The sequence below is a fragment of the Geotrypetes seraphini genome, chromosome 2 (genome assembly GCF_902459505.1).
Source record: "Geotrypetes seraphini chromosome 2, aGeoSer1.1, whole genome shotgun sequence".
Taxonomy (NCBI): domain Eukaryota; kingdom Metazoa; phylum Chordata; class Amphibia; order Gymnophiona; family Dermophiidae; genus Geotrypetes; species Geotrypetes seraphini.
This window is the reverse complement of record NC_047085.1, coordinates 277,625,009-277,636,713: the sequence shown is the minus strand read 5'-3', so window position 1 is coordinate 277,636,713 and position 11,705 is coordinate 277,625,009. Positions and strand designations below refer to the sequence as shown.

General features: G+C 42.4%; 1 protein-coding gene across 3 annotated transcripts in view; it reads right to left on the bottom strand.

The window, feature by feature from the left end:
* Positions 1-8,632: 8,632 nt before the first annotated feature.
* Positions 8,633-11,705, bottom strand: part of C2H5orf49 (chromosome 2 C5orf49 homolog) — a 79,844-nt gene continuing 76,771 nt past the window's right edge. For 2 of the 3 annotated variants that reach the window (XR_004537986.1, XM_033929729.1), the window contains exon 4: positions 10,197-10,458. The gene's annotated coding sequence lies outside the window, so the exon portion shown is untranslated. Of the gene's footprint in view, positions 8,792-10,196; positions 10,459-11,705 lie in introns of those variants that run through there. The other variant, XM_033929730.1, reaches the window with a different exon arrangement.

Sequence of the window (11,705 nt, the reverse complement as noted above, 5' to 3'; positions counted from 1 at the left end):
GAAATTTAATAAATAAAAATTTAAAAACAAAAAAAAACAAAAACAAAAACATGTAAATGTGATTCTAATGGACCAACTTCTTTTTTCCACCTTTCGAGATAACTGAATTCATAGTTAATCTAATCTAATTGCAGTGGATGATGACTGATTTGCTATGATGCTAAACCTCTTTATATAGGTTTTTAGACAATGGCATATACAGTAGTCCTTCCTGTGATCAAAGCAGCCTTCCCTTTGGACAAATAAGGGATTAGGCAAGCAATGGGTGCTGGTTAGAGAATTGCACCTGCCCCAATTAGCTCAGCCAGCAGAATTCCTGTTCGTGAACTCACCCTGAAACTGTGGCTTCGGGGAGTCCTGCTGTTTTAGTTAATCAGGGGAAAATTCCACTTCCACGATCAGCTCAGCCGGCTGTGGCAGGCAGAGGCCCCCTAACACCCACCCCTTCAGATCAGCAGGAGGGATGCCCACTCCCTCCTGCCACCAGGCCTCCTCAAACCACTGACTCACCCCTTGATCCCCCGACATCCCCCAAACCCCCAACACCTCATCCTGACATTCCCCATACCTGTAGAGGAAGACTGGCAAGAGGGATGCCCAGTCCCTCCTGCCAGCAGGCCTGCATTTTCAAAATGGTGGGCCTTCCCCTTCCCGGTGCATGGGAGTGGCCTTTGGTATCTGAACCAATTGTAGTCTTAAGCCCTTCCCAGAGCATCCCAGAATGCACCAGGAAGGGGGCATAAGGCTTTGAATAGCCCAAGTGCCTAAGGCCCCTCCTATGAAAGAGGTCTTAGGTATTTTGGCCAAATAGGGTTTTAGGCCCCTCCCCAGTACATCCTAGGATGCACCAGGAAGGGGAAGGCCCACCATTTTGAAGAAGTGGGTCTGCCAGCAAGAGGGATTTTGCATCCATCTTACCAATCTTCTACATGTATGGGAGGTCAGAATGATGTGTTGGGGTGGCGGAGGTGTTGGGGTTGGGTGTTGGTGGTGTTAGGGTGATGGGCCTAATGGGAACTAGGTGAGGATTAGGGGCCCTTCTGAAAATATAGATATGAAAGTTTTGCATATCCTGTGAAATGTTGGTCATTACAGCAGAGTTTTGCTGTGGAATCAAATGTTTGGGAATGTTATGTTGATTAAATTACTTGTAGCCAGATGTAATATGGAAGAGGCAGGGAGAAGACATACAGTGGATGAAAGGAAGAGAAAATGAGGAAAGCAGAAACCAGACAACAAAGGTAGAAAAAAAATTTATATTTGTTTTATTTATTTATTTTTACTTTAGGATACAGTATTATTGTAGTTGTGTTGATAATTGTTTATTAATAGAAAATGGAAATAAAGTAATCTTTTTTATTGGATTCATTTTAATACATTTTTTACTAATTCAGAGATCAAAACTCCCTTCCTTGGGTCAGGACAGGGATACTGTAACAGCAGTATAGTATACTGACCTGGAAAAAGGTTTTAATCTCTAAAAGCTAATTACATAGAAACATGATGGCAGATAAAGGCCAAATAGCTCATCTAAGTCTGCCCATTCTATATTTGAAACTCTCTATTCTAGTTATAGCAAATTGTAGCAATTTTAATAATTTATAATAGCAGCTCAAGTTTTTGATAGCAGCTCAAAACATTTAAAAAAACTTATTAAATTTCATTAGTTATGTTCACCAGATAAATAAATTAATTAAACTTAGCTTTAGTAAATACAGCCCGGGAAGACTTGACCCAACATGTTTCGCACTAATGTGCTTTATCAAGGGTCCCCCATGGCTGCTAATGTCATCAGATTCCTATGCAGTTCAAATTAAGTGCCTTTGGTAGAGACACAGTAGGATTAGAAACAAGTCATCTGCGAATGCTAAGTTTTAACTTCTGCATCACAGACACGCAGGCCACTCATCTGGTCAAAAAGTCGCAAAGTAAAAAGTAGAGGCTCCAAGGAGAGGAGAAATAATAAAGGGGATAAGGGACACTCCTGTCTAGTGCCCTGCAATATCAGAAAGGAATCAGAATGGGTACCATATACTAACAAAGAATCTTGGGGATTAGCATAAAGAGTTTGAACATCCAAATAGAAGACCCCAAGGCCTACATGGGTCAATATGGGAAAAAGAAAAGACCAATGAACACTAAGCTAATAAAAATAGTAGGAATGTGACGACAACAGTGAGCCATGGCAAAAAGCACCTTGTGGACATTAGACACTGGCTGACGTCCATGGACAAAACCAACTTGGTTGTCATGGACCAAAGATGGGAGGTAGGTAGCAAGGCGGTCCACCAACATGAGAGAAAAAAGCTTAAGATCCACATAGTGAAATGGGACAGTAAGACCTGGGATCATCTGCCGTCTTGCTAGGTTTCAAAAGGAGTGTGATAAGGGCTTCATTGGCAAAACAGGGGAAAGAACCCCATGCAATAGCCTCGTTATAATAAGAAAGTAAAGGACCACAAAGCTGGGGAGTCAACTCTTCCAAAAATCCATCAGGGCCCAGGGCTCTCCTTGCTTTTTGGGCCTTAATGGCTCTCTGCAATTCTAATGCCAGAAAAGGTTGGTTCAAACAATCCACTGCCTCCTCAAGTAGGCACGGCATCCCTGACGACTGTAAATAATCTGTAATAAGATCCGGAGAAGCATCGGGCGGCGAATCATACAATTTAGCAAAAAACTCATACAAGATCTGTGCCACCTCAGTTGTCCAGGAGACCACTCCACCACCAGGAGTGCGGAGGGCAAGAATAGGCTTACGGCCACCATGGGTATCAATCAAGTGAGCCAGCAAACGCCAGCAAAAAGGCTTATTACTAAAACGCTGAAAACGATATTTATAAGTGGCCCACTTCTGAGAATGAGAATGAAGCAGGGAATTAAGAGATGTGTGAATTGCCAGATACTGTTCCTGGGTCTCAGCGGATGAATGAGCAAGATAAGCTCACTTAGCCACTCTCAGGGCCTTTTCCAGAATAACTATACCCAGATTCAACTGACGAGCCCTGGAAGAAGTATAGGAGAGAATATAGCCCTGTAAAACCGATTTAGCAGTTTCCCAAAATAGTATTGGGTCATCCTGATGGGAATTGTGTTGTAGAATCCTGAGCCAGTTACTGAGGGAACCTCCAAGACATAGCCTTAGTGTATGAGAAATCAAAGTAAATGTCAAATCAGATGGGAGCGTGATCTGAAATGCTCAGCAGACCAATCTGAGCCTGAGCCACATGAGGAAACAGCTCAGGGGAGAGAAACAAGTAATCAATCCTGGACCAAGTATTGTGAGCTCTAGAAAGGTGGGTGTAATCTCTAACTTCTGGATGGAGACGATGCCAAGGATCTACCACTGGAAAAGATATACAAAAGTCAGAAAGAAGTTGCCCCCTCGCACCCAGAGGAGTGGCCGGCCTAAAAGATTTATCAACATCTGGATCAAAAACTAAATTGAAGTTACCCAATAACAACATGGGGGTCCGTCGGATTGCAAGTACGAAGTTGAAGGAGCCTCTGGAGAAAGGAACATTCTGCTATATTAGGGCCATAGACAACCATTAACAAGTATGCTTTCTCCCCCAAAGTAAGTCTTAATAGCAAGTGACAGCCATCAGAAGCTTTCTCTAGTACCTGTACTCCCAAAGGTGAAGCTTTCCTAATTAAGACAGCAATGCCCCCATGATGACCAGGAGAAGAAGCAAAATGTACCTCACCTACTCAAGAATGAGCCAACTTTTAAATGTTCATCAGCCATGAGGCAGGTCTCCTTGAGGCTTGCTATATCAATTTTGTATCTCTGTAAGGCCACCAAGATTTTTGGTAGTTCAATCTTTATTAAATTTTAACATCTTACAGAGAAATGCAATGCACAAATATATTATAAACATATTTTAGAAAATTCTTAATAACGTGTCATTATCTACCCATCCCTCCCTCCTTAACCCAAACCCCACCCTACCTCCCTCCCATTTCTCTGGCAGGTCAATCATTCCTTCATTCATACTGCTTAACAAAACCCTCTAAGGCAGGGGTCTCAAAGTCCTTCCTTGAGGGCCGCAATCCAGTCGGGTTTTCAGGATTTCCCCAATGAATATGCATGAGATCTATGTGCATGCACTGCTTTCAATGCACAGCCCCCACATACCTAAACAATCGCCTAAACTGGAACAATACAACTAGACAAAGGAGAACTCAGACCCCATTTACCTACCCCCCCAGTCAAAGGTACACAGTGCAAGAAGATGTATGACAACCTACTAGCAACGCAAGCAGCTAAACTTGACCACCCCATCTCCAACTTGCTGACAACAATGACCGACTTCAAATCATTTTGAAAAGAAATCAAAACCCTGCTATTCAAAAAAATTATCTAGATATCATAACACCTCCCCATGTCTATCCCCTCTCTTGTAAATTTCCCTTCAAAGGCTCTACCACTCTTGTAATTTTCCCATCAAAGCCTCAATTATGTAAACAGCACCCAAAATTGTAATTTCCTGTAAATGTCCAGTTATCTTCCTTTGTAATCCACCTAGAACTGCAAGGTACTGGCGGAATATAAGTCACTAATGTAATGTAATGTAATATTCATTGGGGAAATCCTGAAAACCCAACTGGATTGCGGTCCTAATGGAGAGATTTTGAGATCCCTGCTTTAAGAGGCTCCAAACATCCTTAAATGAGGTCAAATTCCCTGATCTTACAGCCAAGTTAGCTTCATACCTATAGAAGAGACATACAGTTTCCCACCAAAAGTGAAAATTCAACAGTGTGGACTCCTTCCAGTTTTTAACTATTGACTGTATTGACATTCCAGACAGAATCAAGAAAAATTTGTTTTTGTTTATTGGCAATAGTGTTGCTGAAATAGCACATGTTGTGTTTTGTTGCCACCTATCACCATGCCATATGATAAAGGTATACGAACTTCCAATATGCTTTGTATTTTATTCCACATATCATGCCAGAATGTTTGAACCAATGGGCAGTAAAACAAAAGATGGTATGGTCATCAAGGCAGTGAGCCTATTTTTGAAAACCAGGGAGTGATAAAGGACCAAAGCCCTTCTAACTATAAACCTCCCTGACAACCCTTAATTGACAGGTTAGCAAAGGTGTAAAAACATTGTCTAATATATATTTATCATCTAAAACTCATTTAAAACTAAAACCTTACAATCATGGGATAATGAGTTACTTATGTGAACAACACTCTGGCCCTGATTCTACAAAGTGCGTCCCGATTTTAGGCAGCTGTAGTCGTCCTACAGCTGTCTAATCAGCCAATCGGGATTCACGTTTTTAAAAAAATGCTCCCCAGGCAGGCCGCCTATATTGAAGGCGCCTCCGGGAGCCAGGGAGGCCCGCAAGACGCCTAAGCTCGCCTAAGGGCCTTAGGCGAACCTAGGCGGCCCTACGCGTCTCCCTAGTTGAGGAAGAGACGCTTACAATGTAGGCCAACAAAATGCTGACGTGGCCGCTATACTTATTGCGGCAAGGGATCTCTCTGCCGCTGTAAGTATAGCAGGCCAAAGCCGCCTGTCCAATTGCCGGCAGAAGGGTGCCCAAACCTTCCTGCCAGAAGATGCCCCCCCCGACACGACCGCCCCCCCCAACACTACCGATCGCTGGCAGGAAGGTGCCCAAACCCTCCTGCTGCTCCCCCCCCCCCCCCCCGACACTACCGATCACCGGCAGAAGGGTGCCCAATCCCTCCTGCCGGAAGACGCACCCCCCTCTGCACCCCCCACGCTAACAGCCCCCAAACCTGGGGCTCTAGGCACCTGGGCCAATCAGGCCTTGGACTTAGTGGGGATGGGCAGACCCGCTATGCCTAAGGCCTGATTGGTCCAGGCTTCTAGATCCTGGGCCAATCAGGCCTTAGGCTTCGGAGGGATGGGCCGGGAAGGGGCGGGCCCGTCTCATTTCAACAAGGCGAGCCTGCCGGCTGGACGGGCAAGACCCGTCTGGCCAACAAGAAAAGGTTAGTTTGGTGGGGGGGAGGTTTGGGGGCTGTTAGCGCGGAGGGGGTGAGTCTTCCGGCAGGAGGGATTGGGCACCCTCCTGCCGGTGATCGGTAGTGTTGGGGGGGGCGGTCGGTAGTGTCGGGGGGCACCCTCCTGCCGGCAATCAGATAGGCGGCTGCAGCCCGCTATACATATAGCGGCAGAGAGATCCCTTGCCGCGATAAGTGTAGCGGGCCGTGTCTAATCTAACCCGATTCTCTAACCAGCGTCTATACCATGGACGCCGGTTACAGAATCGGAGTTTAGTGTAGGCCCGATTCTGAATAGGACACCTCTCCCAGGCGTCCTATACAGAATCAGGGCCTCTGTGTCTACAATAAGATTATAGTCTACATCATTGGCAAGCTGCTTAGTAGGAACAGAGTATAAATGGGATAGCATAAATTGGCTGGTTATAATCTCAGTCATAGATTTAAGAGGCTTAAAACAACAGGGCAGACAACATGGAATTAAGAGAACAATAATACAAATAACAGCTAGAAACTGTAAGAATGGTCTAATGGTACCTATGTTAGGAAACCAGGAACCAAACCATCTGGCTACATCAAGACTATTCCAGGTTTTGGCAGGGACATACTCAATTTTGCAAATTTCAGTCTGTAATTTCTTCAATTTCCTTTCCAGTATCATCAGTATCAAGACAACAATTGGACAGATTAAACTTCCCACAAACACCACCTTCTGCAGCTAGCAAATAATCAAAGACCAATCAGATTTGATATATAGCTGTACGCATTTTAGTATTTTGTTGAGCTAATAGGTTCAGGGCTAGTACAGTATCATTGGTAATAATCTACAATCGCTTGTAGCCTTATGAGGTGGTTGAGCATTTAAATAGGAGTACAGTACTCCCATGAGCAAGGCCATAGTACTGAATTATTTGTTCTGGGGGACATTCATTATCTTTCCAGTTACCAATTTGTAGATCATGTTTGAAACTTTTTATTTTACCAAATACTGAGATACCTAGGTGTTCACCCATGTGTATCAGGAAGAAACTAGGGCAGATAATTTCTAAGGTACAAGATCTAGACCATGAACTTATAAGGGCTCTCCATGCCGACGGGCCGCATAGCCAATAGAAACCATCAGGAGCATACCATCGGCGTGTCATTGGACCAGATGTCAGAAGAGAATCATAACGTGGATGTAAAAGTAAAAAATGAATTGTATGGTTAAACGAGGGGCTATTTGGTGGCCAAGCATCTCATTGGGATGGAACTGTATTACATCATAAGTGGTTTGGCAAGCAGAAAGTCCAACTGGTTTGGAGGATTCAAGGGCAGGATGATAAATACAATACTTAGGGATTATAGCAGTTTTTAAAGCCTAAGGGGCAGCTATTTCCTTAACAAGGTTGGTAAAATTTAAAACAATGGGCATATCAGCTCCTAGATAAAGCTCCTTGCTTTCCCATAGCTACCGTTCACCCATGTTGGTACCTCCACAAACATAACAGTTAGATACACTGAGGGTGTTTGCTATTATTTCAACAAGACTAATAAAGAGATTACGTGTGACAGAGCTTGTTCAATGGTAGTGGAGATATCCTTAAAGAACTTATGAAACACTAGAGACTGGATTGCAGACTTCTGAGGAATAGGTACTAAATGAATATGAATAGGAACTCCAGGTTCCAAACCTAATCCCTGAGTCCTTGGGACTCCCTGAGTCCTTGGGAGTAAAGAACTGACCAGGGGTATGAATGGTAAGATTCACTAGCGTGCATTGGTCACGTTCACACAAATAGGGGGTAGGCATTGAATGAAAAGGGAGAGGCAGTGAGCCCTGTGGGCCCTCCAGCCAAGTGGTGGTTATCAGAGAACCCCCAAAACATTCCCCTTTGTAAGAAGAGTGGGTATACCTTGCACACATATATTTATGATCTTTTGAATAGGTATGTTCCCATGATAAGCTATCACATTGGACTGACCATATCTCTTTTAATGAGAAACCTACAAACATCAAAAACAAAGGACACAGGTTGAGTGGTATCAGAAATGATTACTGATTTATATACGTGTGCTACTGAAGAGCGATCGTGATAATATTCCAGACATAACTCCCAGTGAGGGTTGGGACTAACTGGATCAAAGCATATGATGGAATCACCCTCCTTACATAGTGAGAGCTGGGTTGTCTTATAAACACAAACACCTTTTGTATGAGAGCAGGGATATTCAGAATGGTACCAAAGGGTAATGGTTATCACTGAGCCCTGTTGAACCTGTGTAAGACATGGGGCGCAGCCAGGAAGTGGGCCAGAATAACAAAAAGGAAATAGAAAGGACAAAATGAACCACCATTGCCAGAGGGACATGGATCCAGTTGGACTGTAACAAGATAATCCTAAAAATAAAACTAAAATGAACAAAGCTATGCAACGATAGACCTATAATAAAACAGGTACTAAATTAGTATCTTTACAACACAGTCTCTTAATGATGCAAAATATAGTAATTAAAATAGCAAACAAAATCACTGAAATACACCAGTACTACTGTGGATTAATCATGTGTCTGCATTTCCTGTAAAGTGCTTGGTGCAGGTTTAAGGTCCCTAGTATGAACTAGAACTGTGTGTCCTTGAAGTTTGACAGCAAATGGAAACACTGCTTCAATGATGTAAGGTCCTGAAAATGGTTGCTGCTTCCAAGTCTTTTTATGGAAATTTCTCCTATAAACAATTTGTCCTTCAATAAACTTGTATGTCCAAGAGGTAGGAGCGGTATTGGTGGGGCCCTTGCGAGTGTCCTGCAGTTGTTGAATTGCAGTCTGAAAGGAAACAACATAATCTTGTAAAATGACCAAAAGAGACTTATTTCCTGGAGCTTGAAACCAAGGCTCATAGGGCAGCTGTCTCGTGAACAATTGAAAAGGGGAAGTGGTCAATTTATATAATTTCAAGGTCCTATTCCGAACAGCATAGGGAGCTGCAGATAGGTAATTTAGCCAATTAGAATCATTTGGTAGCATAAGTTTGCGGAAATTGGAAAAATCATGTGATCAAGAATATGTGAAAGCTGCAGGTGCAGTTCTTGGTACAGATGAGTACAGAATAACAAGCCTGCATACAAAAATGGGTGTCAGGTCTTAGGAATGTCTTGAACATCAATCTGGGACTGAACCTGACAGAATAACAAAGAAAATCAACTGGCCATCCTGCCAACAACCTGCCAAATAAAGGAAGTAAGAACAACAGGAAACTGGCCATTTATGGATAACAGCTTTGAGAACCAGGAGATGATAGGACAGGACAGATAGTAGCATATTTGCAATATGACAATATGAGCCTTGATTGGCACAAAAGTGGAAGATGTAATCACGAGTAAAGATTATAAAAATTGATGAACTATTGCTCCATACAGTTAGATATATTTTTGCCTGGGCATCTACCTGTATGATCTCTCCAATGTATTCCCATTGAGACAATATATTTTGTTAACATGCTTTTGCTGTTATACTTTTATACTCTGCTCAAATATAATATTGTCTTGACTTTGGTAATACATAGCACTTCTATGTGGTTCTTAGAGTCAGTCAGTGAGGAGCTAGGCAGCAGCTCTTCAGGGTGTTGGGAGGTGTCAGGCAGGAGGAATTTGGCATCCCTCCTGCTGATCTCAGAGGGGGTGTTGGAAGGTATCAAGAAGGAGGGAGTGGGCATCCCTCCTGCCAATCTCAGGGATGGGTGTCAGGGGTCCTCTGCCTGCCACAGCCGCATGAGCTGATCACGGCCATGGCCAATGCTAATAAAGCCTAGCATGCTTTTGTAAAAGGGAGGGGGGTATATTATATGATATATAATATATTTTTTACACCTATGAATGTCATATATTGTTAAGCTATGATGCTTAGTCATAGTCCCACTACTGTATGTTATTTGTTAATTATTGAAAAATTTCAATAAAATCACTGAACTAAAAAATAAATATATAATTAAAACACAGCACAGATTTAATAAATTCATTGTTAGATTTAATAGATGAATTATTAGCACCTATGGAAGTGTCTTTTATAAAAATTATCAGGAGAAGCAATATTAGAACATTGTAATCTTTTTTTTAATATCTTGTTACCTCGTATTCAGGTTTTCTTTTTCTTAGAAAAATAGGGAAAAAAGATACAAAAAAAAATCTCTATCAATTGAATCTTGCATATTTTATTTCATACTTAAGAATGTTCAAGATTATTGGTCTGGAAATTAACAACTCACATAAAGTGGGGGGGAAAAAAGAGCCAAAACAAACATATCATTGTGAGAAAGTAGGATATCACAAATAATTAACAGCCTTAAAGAAAAATAAAGGGATCATGATGGTAATGCACACAATTGGTTTTATAGTATCAAAAAAAGTGAAACTGGGTAAGCAAGGAATAAAAAAAAGGCCATTTCTGAGTGGAAAACAATGAGTACTTGTGCTAGGTAAATGACAGGAACACACCTGTGAAAAGAAACAAAACATTTAACACTAGTCTGATAGCAAAGACTCCAGAAAAAAATAGTACAGTATAGAAAGCACAGTGATATAAGACTGCAAGCCGTTTTGATAGAACTGCTTAACTCTCACATGCCTTAGAAAAACTGAGACTTAAGGAGCCTGTTTACTAAAGCACAGTAAGTTTTTTCTTACCATGCATTAGAAACAAAAATTAATTTGTAGTAAAGTAATTGCAAAGCTTGTGCAGTAAATGTTGAGGCCGGCATGCCAGACATCTGCCCTGAATTTACCACACATGGCAAACATTTACCACACACCAGATAGAGCAGCAAATGCAATTCCCTATCTAGCAACGCATTTACCGTGACATGCCACTGAATATTGGGACATACATAAACTGATCATTCATGTGCATGTGTTTTTGCACAGCACCTTCTAGAATTACCCCCGTAATGCCTTCTATTGAAAAGATGTTAAGCAGGATAGTTCTATAAGTGAGTGCCTGGTAGGCTCCTGTTCTATAAACAAACATACTCATATGTGCCCAATTTCTTTTATAGAATACCAGTGTAACAGTGAACGTGTATTTCCTACCAGCCAATTTACAGAATTCTTTAAGCTATGTGACTAAGTGCAAGTCCTGCCTAAGCTCTGCCCCGACTCTGCCTATGTGTACACCTACATATAAAATACGTGTTTTGTAAGATATGCATTTATTTATAGAATAGTGTTTAGGTGGAATTTGACATGCATGATCCAGAGTGCCCTATTCCTACCCCTATGTCCAAGTGCAGAGCTACAGCAGTGCAGCACAGGAAAGAAAACAGACTTGTGTTGTACCGTTTAAGACTGGCCCTTTAAGAAATGGTAGGAAAGAGCCCTGGCTGAGAATTGAAGAGCTCATTGAGAAAAACCTGAGCTAATCAAGGGGGAGGGGTGTGAACCTTCAGAGCCCTTTTACTCAAGCAGAGCTTGGAGAGTTGGGGAGGAGCTGTTTGAGAACATAGGGCTAGATTCCTTAACAACCCCCCCCCCCCCCCCCCGATTCTGTCTCCAATCCTTTTCCAATTGCATGCAGGCCGACAAATTCACAAAAGGCCTGCATGCAAATGGGGACAATCGTTGACATGCCCCCACCCATGGCATGGATCGCTAGAGAATGATCCTGGAGCATGCACAAATCCTGACAGTAGTGACAGGAGAAGCAGCCTCCTGTCACAGCTGTCAGGGCTTCTGCCAGCTTTTTTATT